We start from the raw sequence: 15237 nt of genomic DNA on the forward strand, positions 1-15237 counted from the left end.
GTCAGGGATTGCCGGCAACTTCCAGAAGCTACGAGAGATGCAGGGGACAGATTATGCTTAAGAGATTCCAGAAAGACCCAACCCTGTCAACATTTTGATTTTGAACTTCTGGCTTCCAGAAACTATCAAGTTTGTATGACACATTAGGGTAGCCCTAGGAAACTAACACATGAGGGACCTCTAGCCAAAAGGGGGATGTATTACAGCATCTCTTCTCTCCAGGATCTTAGCAAGAAGTGGTGCAGAAATTGTAGATATGGGAATCCTGAACATATCTAGACCAACATAGAACCTCAGAAAGTGGGTCCCAGAAGCCACAGTAAGGGCAGGTGCATGTTCTCTTATACCAGAGGCCCACTAGGCAACTGAGGGTTGTTCTGTACCATTAGGAGTGGGTGGCAGGGCACGAAAGGACAAGGATGAATAACCACATTGCTATGCAGAGATTGGGCTGCACAAATACTCAAGGGGGACCTGCCAGACAGATTCAGGGGCTGGAACACCCCAGACAGCACTAACTCATCAGTCCTTTCAAGAATATAGCCAAAGGCATGACCTTCTTACACTGCAAGGACAACACTGATGTCAGAAACCCCTGAGGAGCCTGGCAGAGCTTCTGGAGCTCTGAAATAGGGCCTGCAATTTGTGTTTTAAAAAGCCTTCCCTGGTAGGTTGTTTCAGAGCCTGGGTTGAAAAAAATAGCGAGTGCAGTTCAAGTTTGCCAATAATATGCCAGAATAAGGAAAGGATGCCAGCCCATCGTAAAGGAGCAGCTGAGCTGTCGGGTGTGCCTTCAATACAACATTTCAGATCACGCGGAGGCACTGACAAACAGGCATGGGTGAGACCAGGGTGAAAAGGGAAGAGGACAGCTGGGTGCTAGGGGGACAGTCAGGGTCTGTAGAGCAAGTCTTTGCTGGAGGCCTGACTCTACAGCTCCTTTTCATCCTAGAATAATAACTTAATAGTCAATGGCAGCCCCTATTTCTCTAGCACGTTTGAATTTGTAATACATTTCTGTAATAATTATGTTAATTGTTCACTCTGCTTTTCCTGCTATGTAATATTGTGGGTATTTATAGCTCAACCTGGATGAAGAGAAAACTGGTAAATGGCAAAGCCAAGATGTAGACTGTTCTACTAGTGGAAGCGATCTATTGCAGATGTTCTAATTTATTAAGAGGATCCTCTTGGGGCGCCTGGGTGGCTCGGTGGGTTAAAGCCTCTGCCTTCGGCTCAGGTCATGATCCCAGGGTCCTGGGATCGAGCTCCGCATCAGGCTCTCCGCTCAGTGGGGAGCCTGCTTCCTCCTCTCTCTCTGCCTACCTGTGATTTCCGTCTGTCAAATAAATAAAAAAATCTTTAAAAAAAAAAAAAAGAGGATCCTCTTGAAGGAGCTGTGCATAAGCCTTTGTTGAATCATTCTTTCTTTCTCTCTCTCTTTCTTTCTTTCCTTCTTTTCTTTTCTTTTCCTTCCTTCCTCTCCCTTTCTTCCTTCCCCTTCCTTCCTTCCTCTCTTTCCTTTCTTTCTTTTTCCCTTCCTTCCTCCTTCTCTCTCTCTACCCCTTTCCCTTCCTCCCCTCCTTTCTCCCTCCCTCCCTTCCTTCCTTCCTTCCTTCCTTCCTTCCTTCCTTCCTTCCTTCCTTCCTTCCTTCCTTCCTTCCTTCCGAGAGGTTTGTTAATTGAGGGAACTGAATGGCCATAGCAGATCCTGCCCGGAATGCTGCCCCTTACCCTCGCTGACCTAGGCACAGCCAAGGCTGTGCACAGTATAGCCTGTTGCCGCCACCTAGTGGTAAAGATGGCATTTAACACTTGTGAGTGAAATAAAAATCCCTTGCAGGGCGGTCATTAAATACATACAGTAGGATTCTCAAGGTCAGTTTGAAAACAATTTTGAATTCCCCGCTGCCCCCCCCAAACAACAACACCCTGATTTACTTTTTGACAAGTTTAAATATTTTGTAATTAGGCATATTTTAAAATTGGCGCACCAAATCTCCTTTCCCCTGTTTCCTCTATTCACATATTATAATTTTCCTTTTTTTTTTTTTTTTTTTTTAAAGGGGGTGCCTGGATGGCTCAGTTATTAAGTGTCTGCCTTCAGTTCAGGTCATGATGATATCGAGCCCCTGGGATCAAAGCCGCGTTGGGCTCTCTGCTCAGCGGGAAGCCTGTTTCTCCCTCTCCCACTCCCCCTGCTTGTGTTCCCTCTCTCTCTGTGTCTCTGTCAAATAAATAAATAAAATCTTTATAAAAAAAATCAGGAAGAAACTATCACCTTAACTTCTCAATATTTGTGAAGTAGCTAATATGGCTATGCACATGGCGGAGAATGCTCTTTCAGCCTTTTTTGTGAAGACTTAAACTGATGTAGAGCACTTCTCCAGTGAATGTCCCCTCTCTTCTCAGAGCCAGAAGAACAATTCAGAAGCACTCCACTTTGAGTTTTAATATCTCACCTGTAGACAGATCACTTGATAGGAGTTGATAGAAATAAGATCCACAAGCTGGAAAAAAATAAATTTATCATCTCCCTTTTTTTGTTTTGTTGATTGATGAACTGAAGTGAGGTTGTCCATCCTAAACTTTCCAAGGAACTCAATTAACATTTCCGCTAGCTTTCCCTTTTATTCAAAGGAGGGGACAGAAATGTGAGAAACAAATAGCTAATTCATTTAAGTCTGAATTTTGCAAAGCTGCCAGCAGCCTCAGACTAAAGATGCTGCATTTCTTTTGGTTCTTCTACACAGGGGACCAGTTCTGGCACTAACTAGCCCTCTGCATGACCCTGGGGAACTTGCTCAGGTCTTCAGGGTTTCTGCTGAAAACCCCTGACATAGATGCTAAGATTGCTTCTAACTGACACACACACACACAGATATGCATGTGCACACGCACACACAAGCACTGATTCCTTTGCCACAGTATCTTGTTTATAAGACCCATGACCCTATAGTCACTTTGTGCTGGGTTATAGGGTAGCCCCTCAAACGATGTGTCCTTATCCTAATCTTGGGAAACTGTGAATGCGACCTTTTTGGGGAAAAGAGTCTTCACAGGTATAATTAAGTTAAGGATCTCACGATAATTTCACCCTGGATTATTCAGATAGGTCCTAAATCCAATGACAAACAGTCTCGTAAGTACAAGCTAAGGAATACCTGCAGCCACTAAAGGCTGAAAGAGGCAAACAGAGACTATTCCTTCAGATAATTCTTTAAAAACAAAAAAAAAGATTTTATTTATTTATTTGACAGACAGAGATCACAAGTAGGCGGAGAGGCAGGCAGAGAGAGAGGGGGAAGCAAGCTCCCCGCTGAGCAGAGAGCCCAATATGGGGCTCGATCCCAAGACACTGGGATCATGATCTGAGCCGAAGGCAGAGGCTTTAACCCACTGAGCCACCCAGGCGCCCCCCTTCAGATAATTCTTAAGCCGAGAGGGTGTGAATGTGAAGTATCAGTATGAAAGCCACAGTCTGAGTAGGAGCTGGACTGAGGAGACTGGAAATGCAGTGAGCACAGTGCCCTCTGCTGTCTGTGCGTGCGCGTGCGCGTGTGTGGGCCTCGGGAGATGTGGGTGAGGCGCTGGGACATATCACGAAGCCCTAGAGTAAGGATTATGCTGGTCATCAAGGAGTCATGAAATGCCAAATTCAGTTTCCTGCTCCTCAATTCAACTGTCTCCTGTTCTTCCCCTCTCGTCGGCCATGTTTTGTGGATTGTTACCACCTGGTTGCTGTGCCCTGAGGAATTAGTGAAGACAAGCTAGCTTCTTGGATAAAAGCAGAGCCTTTGAGCCGGAATACCCGGGTGTGAATTCTGATGTAGATATTTTCTAGTTGTGTGACATAGTTACAGAAACCTTTGCTGTTCTCATCTGTAAAACAATGTAAATAACCATACCATGCTCTTAGGCTTTGTGAAGAATAAATATAAAGTGCTCAGAAGAGAAGTTGGTCCACAGAAAGTGTGATAGTGATCACGTTTTAGTTGGTACTAGGAGGGTCTGTATTACACTTGGGGCCAGAGAATACTGGGAGGGCTCTGACTGCAGCCAGTGGCGGGACGGGATCTGGAGAGAAGCCCTGAGCAGCAGCCTGGGGTGAGGGAAAGGGCTAGGTAAAGTGACAAGGAAAAATCAGGACTCATTTGTGAAATAGTTTTAGAATTATCTCGTGACCCCCAGATGTAAGGGAAACTGACAAAATAAATCTAGACTTCTTGGCCATGTAATGGAATAGAAATTGCAGTGATTGTTATTTTGAATGGTGGCCCTGAAGTTTAGGGAATTTGAGACAATCTGGGTTGCACAAATATTTTTTAAAAAATGAAAAGTGTTCTGCTATTCTCTGTTCCATAAACTCTTTTCATGGAATAATAATTAGTATTTTCCATGTTATTGCATATTATTCTATAGCTTTACCTACAGATATTTATTTCATCCTCTTACATTTCAATTATACAGCTTCCAGGTTTTGTTATAAAAATCAGCACTGCTGTGAACATGTGTAGTCTAAATATTGGGCATTATTTTGGATCTTTATAGCCATTCTGTGATTTATTTGCCTGGATATAACATATATCGGACACCTTTACTTCCTCCTAAATTTCCTGGGGATCTGGCTAATGCCTGGAATGGTCTTTGACGGACGGTGACCAGCCCAGGCCTGGCTGCAACTTCAGCATCTGTACTCTGCATCCCCCTACAACCCTTTTTTGGCTTAATCTTCACTCAAATTAGTGGGGGAGCATGTAAATCCCCATCTCTTCCCAAGGCAAACATTGACCTTTTGTGAGTTAGTTTTTGAGAAATAGGCCAATTTCAAAGAACTTTAGTAACATAGATCTCAATAGGTTACTTACAAATGACATGTTTAATTTGTAGCTTAGTGTCTTGTTGGTAGGTCGGTGGTGTGTAGAGCCTGGTTTGTTGAGTGTTGTTTTAATGGAGGTATGGGATGAAGAGAAGATTTCTTTCACAGAAAACTGTTGGGGAGAGATGGAAAGTCCAGAATCCTGGAATAAAACCACTGGTGAGATCTTTAAGCTATCTGAAATGGGTGAGAACCAGAAGCAGGGCAAGTGGAGTGGTTGGGGGGCCGCGGAGGGAGCTGAGACTATAGAGCTCTAGCCCTGCTTCCTCTCCCCGCCCCTCCCAAGAAACATAGAGCACCTGCTCAGGTACTTCAGTGATAAAAACTACTCTTACATTTAAAGAAAAAACATTTATAGCATGTTTACCGTATTCCAGATACTGTGCATTATCACATAGAATCCTAAAAAATCCTTGACGCTGGTAGTTTTGGAATCTACAACTAACAGAAAAGGAAACTAAAGCCTCAGGTGTGAAGTCATCAGATTCCAAATCACGTAGCTAGTGCAGGAAGCAGGACAAAATCCAAGTTTGCCTGACTCCAAAGCCCGTGCTTTTAATCACGGCGTTTCACCACCTCTCTGCTGCATAAATTAGCCCCTAGGAAATCTTCTGTACAAAACCACTTGCTTCTAATCCAAGGATGTGCTGTCCCTGTGTGGTATCTTACAAGGAATAAGAATGACTCTGTGCGTAGCTGGTACAAGAGACACCCAGTAAGTGTTTGTTGAATTAATAAATAATTATTTTATAATCATGTACCTTACAATGTGGTAGACCTGAAAACTTATTGAATCCATATTAGTAATTATACATCTCCTGATTTTAGAATTCTCCTGTAACAACTTTAGAGAACTTTATTCTTAAGACATAGATCAGATTGGAAACTACACAGAACATGCTTATTCTGTGAGATGTATTTTTTTTCCATCTTTTATCCATTTGCAAATTTTCATTTTTTTTCAAAGATTTTATTTATTTATCTGACAGACAGAGATCACAAGTAGGCAGAGAGGCGGGGAGAGAGAGAGGAAGGGAAGCAGGCTCCCTGCTGAGCAGAGAGCCCGATGCAGGGCTCTATCCCGGCACCCTGGCATTATGACCTGAGCAGAAGGCAGAGGCTTTAACCCACTGAGCCACCCGGGCACCCCACAAATTTTCATTTTTATCAAGTTATTTTCTGAATGCTGTAAAGAAATGTATAATGTCATTACAATTATAGGTATTAATAGCATGAAATAATGCAACAGATCCCTTCTTTTAGTAAACTCAATTAGAAGATGCTATTTTTTCAGAGGCAAACACCAGTTAGAGATAGCACACAGGGAAAAAGAATCTAGGGGTGGCCAAGTGTGAAGAAGGTATACTGGGATCTGAGGCTGCCAGTAGTTAGGAAGAATTTTAGGAGGTGGTTAATCTGGTATTGATGGATGTGGCTAAACTGGGGCTCTGACTGAATAGAAAGTTTGTATAATCTAGGAGTGATAGGCTGAGTTATCTTGAATCTTGTTGAGAATAGTTCAGATAAACATAAAAGCTTCCAGATAAAACATAAAGCTTCCAGAACATTTCGTTAGCAGTGCATTATGATATGGACAAAATAAGGCTGTACTATTTTCCAAGATTCTTTGTAGACTTTTTTTTATTTTATTTTATTTATTTATTTGACAGAGAGAGAGCACAAGCAGGGGGAGCCGCAGGCAGAGGAAGAGGGAGAAGAAGGCTCTTCGCTGAGCAGGGAGCCAGATGCGGGGCTCGATCTCAGAATCATGACCTGAACCAAAGGCAGCGCTTAACCAACTGAGCCAACCAGGTGCCCCTGCAGATGCTTTTTAAATAGGTTAGTCCTATATCTAATCTCAGATAATGGCCCCATGCAATAAATAGTATTCTTCTTTTACAGATGGGGAAACAGACTCAGGGAGGTTAGGAAAATAGCCTGATAAGATAGTAAATGACAACGCTGGATTTGAAGCCAGGAGTTGAACCCAAGGGCCCTGAATCCAGAGAGTTTTTACTTTATCCGTTACACAATCCTATCAAGGATTGATAACCCCCTTGATTATGATAAATTTTTAGACACATATTATAGTTCCAACATTTATCATTCTCCATCACCTTCCCCTTCTCATTTCTTCACAGCATTTGTAAAATAGTGTATTTGTGTTTCTGTGTGTCGTATATACACATACACACATACATACACATACAGCCCCACCCTATGCTGGAGCAAACCAAAGTTCCTTCCTGAGGAGAATTCTGGCTTCACTTGACCATGCAATGCTATTCCTAGGAGTCACCTCAGGTCAGGGATGGATGGCCTGCTGCCTGGTTGTGAGTACCACGTAACACTTCAGATCCCACAACTAGATGTGTATCCTACCATGTGTTTGTCTGCCTGCATCGCACAAGGGCCTGCCCTCGGTCAGTGCAACCAGTATCACGGAAAGCAGAAGAATCTCCAGCCCAGTAGACTTGCCATGTCTGATTATTACAAAACTTGTTTTTTCTTTTGCCAATAAGACTGCTACAATCATTGCAAAATTAATTGTCCCTATCTTCTAAAGCCGAAAATGGGTACTGACTCCTATTCTTTGAGTTTTTTCTTTCCCCAGCACTTGTCACTCAAAGATTGGTGAAGGTGTTCTTGCACATCAAATCAACCATGGAAGTTTTTGAAACAGGTGCCCTCAGCTGTGAATGCAGTTTAAAAACCCTTGGAGCTCTGGTTCAGGAAGATATGCCTGGAAATGAAGACTTTTCTGCTCTCTAGACTTAATTAACCCCTCCCCTTTCTCCTAGATGGTGAAAAACAATGTCTCAAAACATCTCAAGATACTAAAAAAGTGAGTGATTAGAGTATTAATTAGAGTTGCTTATTTAATATTATGTGGCAAATGGAAAATGCAAATATTTTTGCCTGAAGATTTGTTAAGCTTGGACCCCCTAATTTGAACATTCTGTATTAGAAAGATATAAATCTAGAGGAAATAGAAAAATACTTTATTTGGCTATAAACTGATAATAAAACAAAAACTAACTATTGTGATAACTTAGGAATAAAGTATCCATAGGTTAGAAATGTAGAAATAGAGGTCATGTAAGAAAATAATACTGATATATATTATTTCAACTTCAGTTCAAAATGAGCCCCTTCCTCTTCTTTTTAAAAAATGAAATATTTTGGGGTGCCTGGGTGGTCGACTTGGTCAGGTCACTTCCGCTCGAGTCCTGATCTCAGGGTCATGAGATCAAACCCCCTGTAGGGCTCCGTGTTTAGTGTGGCATCTGCTTTAGATTCTCTTCCTCTGCCCTTCCTGCTTGTGCTCTCTCTCTCTATCAAATCAATAAATAAAATTAAAAATAAAATTAAATTAAAAAGCAATGTACTAAGGTGCACCTGGGTGGCTCAGTAGATTCTTGGTTTCAGCTCAGGTCATGATCCATGGTTGGTGAGATCAAGCTCTGCATCCGATTTCCCATTCCCCAGTGGGGAAGTCTGCTTGAAGATTTTCTCCCTCTGACCCTCCACCCATGCATACACATTCTTTCTCTCTAAAATAAATAAATCCTTTAAAAAATGTATTATATTAACACACACCTCTTTCCTGAATGATGGAAGTCACTTCCTTCCTAAATTTGTTCCGTGTGCAATACCTGAGTTTTCAATAGGTCCACATTAATCTTCTAGGCCATAAAATCAGACACAAGTTTAAGGTTATCGTCTTTGCTCTTGAAACCTAAAATAAGCAAAAAAATCAAAACAAAACATGTGTAAAAAGATGGGATTTTGTATTGGGCTCCATTTTTAACTCACCAGGAAGACTAGTAATTAACAAGGCTATTAAGAAGATGTTTTTAACTTTAGAAATATTTACTTATGTTAGAAAAATAACTTTAATTACATTTCCGCTTTTGTTGAAAGCATGTTTAAAGTATGGGAGAGGCAGTTGCTCCACATGCTCACCAATACTTGGTTTTATCGACTTTTTTCATTTTAGCTGTTCTGGTGATTGTGTGAAAGAAGCTGTGCTTTTGACACACACCCCTCCCGCGTGATTCTGATATGGAGGGTGTGCGGACCACACTGAAAAACACTGATCTCGCTGTCACACGTTACGCTGAATGAGGCAAGCAGACATGCCTGCATTTTTTTCTCTGAAGACTAGTCTTGCATTTCTCAGTTTACCATGCTCCCCAACGCTCCATCTGGTTTTGTGCTCCACTCGCTTCACACTTTTACCATTTGTCAGCCCAGCTCACATGGGTATTTTAACGTCAACTCTTGAAAACATTATCAACTGATCAACAAACTATTAACTTAAAGGCATCCACGTGCAAGACACCAATGAAGGACAGTTGGAAGAAAGGTAGGCAGGGACAAAGAAACCCCCACCAAGAGGAAACCACCCTTAAAAGGCTTTTACACCACGCTGGAAGGAGTCCTCCACCCTTTCCTACGTGACAGGTAGATGACAAAAACCTGATGGGGTGACAGGCGCCTGGAGGGTTAATCAAATTAAATAGCCCACCAGCAAGCCCATAAAAACCCTTAGACTTAGACACTCTGGTGGCAACCCTTGCAGGTCCCCTTTGTCTTTGGGAGCTTTGTGCTCTCCATAAACCTTGCTTTTCGGCCCACCACTCTTGGTCTGGTCTACCTCTTCATTCTTCTAAGCAGTGTGACCAGGAACCTCGGGCACTGAAGGAAAAGAAATCCTGTGACAACACTATGTATGCTAAGTGCTTCTTGATCTACAAAGAAGAAATAGAAAAATTCTCCTTCTGGGACACCTGGGTGACTCAGTCATTAGGCATCTGCCTTCCACTCAGGTCATGATCCCAGGGTCCTGGGATCAAGCCCCACATCGGGCTCCCTGCTCGGTGGGAAGCCTGCTTCTCCCTCTCCCTCTCCCACTCCCCCTGCTTGTGTTCCCTCTCTCACTGTGTCTGTCTCTGTCAAATAATAAATAAAATCTTAAAAAAAAAAAAAAAAGAAAAAGATTCTCCTTTCTTAAGAAACGTATGACCTAGTTGGATAGACAAGATATCAATATAAAAAAGCAAATAGCAATGAAAAGAGTCTGCAGCTAAGTGTTCAGTCAACAACTGTAATACCAAGTACTTATTTGCAACAAACTGTATTGAGCCCTTATTTCTGAACTGCCCAGTAAAGGAGCTCTTGTAGCCCCCTGCATGGCGGGAGGCCATGTGGTCAGGAACCGAGACACCCGCCTATCAGCCAGCACTAAGACTCCAGAAATATGTGCGAGGTTCCGTGGGGTCTGCTGGCCCAGCCTCTAGCTGAACGTGGCCACATGAGTGAGCCCAGGGGAAACTGGCAGGACCTTCCAGCCAACCTAGAGGATTTTGAGAAAAAAAATAACTTGTTTTTCAGCCACTAAGTTTTGGGGGTGAGGGGAGTTTCTTAAGCAGCAGTGAACGAGGAAAACACGGGCTGTCTGTCACATCCCATGGTAAGTGCAGAAAGCAAATTGCATAATAGTGTGGATAATATGACCCCCACCCCAGCCCCTGCCTCTGGCGGCCGCCAATCTGTTCTTGGTTATCTATGAACTCAGTTTTGCCTCTGCCCCACGGCTAAACAACAGCCGAGACATTACTGAGCACCGGTCCTGGTGTTCAGTTCTGACTTCCTTGCTCGGCTTCTGTACTCTGCCAGTTCTCGAAAGATGGACCTTGACCCTTGCTACACTCTCAAACTCCATGTGAGACCGAGGCACATTAACTGGTGTGTATCTGTATCTCCCCAGTCGCAGACCGGCTGCAGCAGGCCATACCTTTCCCCTCGAGCTCGTGGCGCGCCCTTGCTCTGCCCTCATCTCAGAGGCTCGCCCCGGTTTCCCGTCCCTGTTTTCTGCTGCGCCCTGCGCTGGCCCTCCCTGTCTGGCAGCCCCCACGGGATGCAGGGGGTGGGGTCTGTGGCACCAAAGTAGCTGGAAGCAGGAGGCATTGGGGATTGGGAGAAACCTCAGCTTTAACAGGATCGATGCAGCCTCAAAGTTTGGGGAGCTGACCATGGGGGAAGAAGGTTGTGGTATTTATAATAAGGCAGCTCTGTATTGGGCAGGCTTCATGCTCTGCCCTTTACAAACGTTGGCCTTCTGTAGCCAAAGCAATGAAACTGGTCCTCTCACATCCCTTTTTTTTTTTTTTTTGGATGCGAAAATCAACTTCGAGTGGCAAAGTGCTCAAGTGTGAAGTCACCCCGTAACTAGCCGTCAGAGTGCCTGTGCCAGGCCCAATGGCCCTGCTTTTGGCCTTGTGGAATCCTCAGGGTACAGAGAAAGCTCTGAGACACACGCAAACCTGCACTGCCCTCAGGGGACACTCTCAGGGTGGACTCGCACACAGCATGAGCGATTCTTTCTGCCTGAGCAGAGTCCAGACCCTGGGGCACCTGACTCGGTGCCCACTGGTCAGGAGTAAGATCACTGGACTTGGCATCTGGTAGACCTTGGTTTAACATCTTTGCTCTCAGGGCAAATAATTTCCTCTCTCTGGCTGCCGGTGTCCTATTCTGTACAATGTAGCTAGTAATGCTTGCTTCCTAAAGTAGCTTAAGGATTAGATGCCATGATGGAGATTAAAGGTTTGGCGCCGATGAAGCACCATAAATGGGGTCTATTTACCATATGTTCCATTGTCTCTCCTCTACCGTCTCTTTACTCTGGGGACACAGACTTCCTCAGCCCGAGCTGCGAAAGGTGCCCTCTCACGCAGCAACAACCTCTGCACTTTTCCTTGCTTCTTTTCTCTGTGTTCATTACTAATCGGCTCTTCCCCCTCCCTGTCTCCCCTCTGCCTGTTTCTGTCACTGCCAGCTCTATTCCCATCTCTTTCACTCTCCTGTTAAGACCCTTTCCCATTCCGCCCCTTCCCCCCCCCCCCCCGCCTTTCTCAGGCTTCCCCCACCTATCAGATTCTTCTGCAGGACCTTTTTTTCTGTATATCTACAATTATTCCAAAATAAAAATTAATAAGAATTATTAAAATAATGAAAACTTTAGAAGTTAACTTTCACTATTTCCTTACTCTCTAAGGAAAACTATGGTAAAGATATGAGATATTACAAACTTGAAAGCTCATAACAAAATAATAATCGGCCGTCCCACCTTTGTCAACCAAAAAGGAAGTTATGAACACAAGTGTCTCCCTAATTTATCCAATAAACAAGAGCATTGGTTTGTAATTAGCTTTAAGAAGATAAAGAAAACTTGATGAAGTCCCAAAAGTTTATTATCACTTTTGTTTCCCTTGTCTTTGGAGATGTATCCTGTAAGAAATTACTGTGGCCCAGCAGTTGCACTACTGGGTATTTACCCAAAGATACAGATGCAGTGAAAAGAAGGGGCACATGCACCCCAGTGTTCATAGCAGCAACGTCCACAATAGCCAAACTGTGAAAGAAGCCGAGATGTCCTTCAACAGACGAATGGGTAAAGAAGATGTGGTCCATATATACAATGGAATATTACTCAGCCATCAGAAAGGATGACTATCCACCATTTGCATCCACATGGATGGAACTGGAGGGGATTATGCTAAGTGAAGTAAGTCAAGAACAGAATTAGAATGTTAGAATGCATTTCTAAGTGTCTGCATCACATTTCCCAGTTAATCATAGTGCACAGGGCTTCAAATAGCTTTAGAGGTAATCACTAACTGTGTTAAGCAGGCAGGTGTGGTTACACATACAGGTCTTATCTCAAACAGACTTGGGTTAGACCCCCCCCCCGACAGCATGCTGTTTTACGTGCTGTTACTATGCTATTATTAGCTGGCTGAGTCGGAATCATCTTTTCTGGTGCCTATGAGATATTCAAGTGGACCTATCCAGAAGACAGTTAAGCATAGGAAGGAAAAACCAAGAGTGGAGTAACTCCCCCAAAAGATGCATTCTGAGCCTTTTATTGCGCTCAAGGATACAACAGTGTAAGATACTACATTGCATTAAGGACAGTTAATATTCGATGGACAAATGAAAAAAAATTAACTCCTCTATGGTTAGCATACAGTGTTGTGTTTGTTTCAGATACACAATATAGTGAGCCTGTACATGACACAGAGCTCATCATGATAAGGGTCTTCACCTATTTCACCCATCCCCCCATCCATCTTCCCTCTGGTAACCACCTGTTTGTTCTCTATAGTTAAGAATCTATTTGTCTCTTTTCTTTCTTTCTTCATTTGTTTCTTAAATTCCACATATAGTGAAATCATATGGTATTTGACTCTCTGGCGTATTTCACTTAGGATTATAGCCTCTATATTCATCCATGTTGTTGCAGTATATACCAGTATATACCATATACCAGTATATATGGTATATACATTTCTTCTTTATCCATTCATCTATCCATGAACATTGGGCTGCTTCCATAATTTAGCTATTGTAAATAATGCTGCATAAAACATAGGGCTGCACATATCTCTTGGAATGAGTGTTTTTGTGTTCCTTAGGTAAATGCCCAGTAGTGGAATTACTGGATCATATGGTATTCTATTTTTAACTTTTTGAGGAACCTCCATACTGTCTTCCAGAGTGGCTATACCAGTTTGCATTCCCACCAGCAGTGTACAAGGGTTCCTTTTTCTCCACATCCTCACCAACACTTGTTTCTTGTGTTGTGGATTTTAGCCATTTTGACAGGTATGAGGTGATATCTCATTGTGGTTTTGATTTGTATTTCCCTGATGATGAGTGATGCTGAGCATCTTTTCATGTGTCTGTTGGTCACCTGTATGTCCTCTTTGGAAAAATGCCTATTCATGTCTTCTGCCCATTTTAGACTGTATTATTTGTTTTTGTGTGTGTGTGTTGAGTTGTATAAGTTCTTTATATATTTTGGATACTAACCCTTTATCAGATATGTCACTTGCAAATATCTTCTTCCATTTAGTAGGTTGTCCTTTAGTTTTGTTGATGGTATTTTTTGCTGTGCAGAATCTTTTTATCTTGATGGAGTCCCAATAGTTTATTTTTGTTTTTATTTCCCTTGACTCAAGAGACATATCTAGAAAAATGTTGCTATGGCCAGCGTTAGAAAAATTACTGCCTATGCTCTCTAGGATTTTCATGGTTTCAGGTCTCACATTTAGGTCCTTAATCCATTTGAGTTTTGTTTTTTTTTTTAAGATTTTATTTATTTATTTGACAGAGAGAGACACAGCAAGAGAGGGAACACAAGCAGGGGGGTGGAGAGGGAGAAGCAGTTTCCCCCACTGAGCAGAGAGCCAGATGCAGGGCTCAATTCCTGGATGCTGGGATCATGACATGAGCCGAAGGCAACCACTTAACGACTGAGCCTCTCAGGCGCCCTTTTTCTTTTCTTTTCTTTTCTTTTTAAAGGCATTTGAGTTTATTTTTGTGTTCTTGTGTTTGGTCTAAGAAAGTGGTTCAGTTTCATTCTTTTGTATCTTGCCATCCAGTTTTCCCAACACCATCTGTTTGAGACTTTTTCCCATTGGATATTCTTTTCTTCTTCCTCAAAGATTAATCATGGGTTGCTTTCTGGGTTTTCTAATCTGTTCTGTTGACCTATGTGTCAGTTTTTGTGGCAGTACCGTACTGTTTAAATTACTACACTTAATTACTATCTAGAAATCTGGGATTTTGACACATCCAGTTTTGTTTTTCCTTCCTCTTGTATTTTTTGGAACAGTTTGAGAAGAATAGGTATTAACTTTTTTTTAAATACTTGGTAGAATTCACCTGTGAAGAAGTCATCTGAGTGCAACTGCCTCTCAGAACAATGTATTACTTAAAATATAACCCCTGGATGATTTTACTAGTTACCAAGCACATTTAGATAAACACATACTGGCAGAGGTCTTTGGGGGAAAGGACAATATGTACGACCTTGAAGCTGAGCAGCTGGGGATGCCTGGCTAGCTCAGGGGGAATGCTTCCCTTTTGCGTTGTCTCTCCTTTCTCCTCCCAAAAGTGCCTGTTTTTAGTTAGATGAGTCCTTTAAATATGCTTGTTTAACTATAAACTTTACCCTCCTTCTTGTTTGTCCACAAGACATGTGACTAATGTTTGACCTTCATCGGCTCTGTTGGTTATTGTTTCTATCTAATAAAAGTGAGACTGTGGAGTTGCTTGGGGCAGCAGTCTTTTCGACTGTTGTCCCCTGCTCCCTTTCTCTTGCAGCTGATTTGTTTGTGCCTAATTCTTCTCCCGTTCGGGAGACTGGAAGTGGCATCTGAGCCTAGACTTTTGCTTGTTGGAAAATTGTTGATTACTGATTCAATTCATTGCTAGCAATAGGTCTGTTCAAATTCTCTTTTTCTTCCTGATTTGGTTTTGGTAGTTTATATGTTTCTAGGAATTCA

General features: G+C 42.6%; 1 long non-coding RNA gene across 1 annotated transcript in view; it reads left to right on the forward strand.

The window, feature by feature from the left end:
* LOC308339228 overlaps window positions 1-9800 on the forward strand; it is a 39554-nt gene extending 29754 nt beyond the window's left edge. Inside the window, exons 2-4 of the long non-coding RNA XR_013966479.1 lie at window positions 6550-6718; window positions 7681-7724; window positions 8880-9800. This is a non-coding gene — a long non-coding RNA (uncharacterized lncRNA). The remainder of the gene's footprint in view (window positions 1-6549; window positions 6719-7680; window positions 7725-8879) is intronic.
* Window positions 9801-15237: the final 5437 nt, after the last annotated feature.

Source organism: Martes martes, assembly GCF_963455335.1.
Source record: "Martes martes genome assembly, chromosome: 2".
Lineage (NCBI taxonomy): Eukaryota > Metazoa > Chordata > Mammalia > Carnivora > Mustelidae > Martes > Martes martes.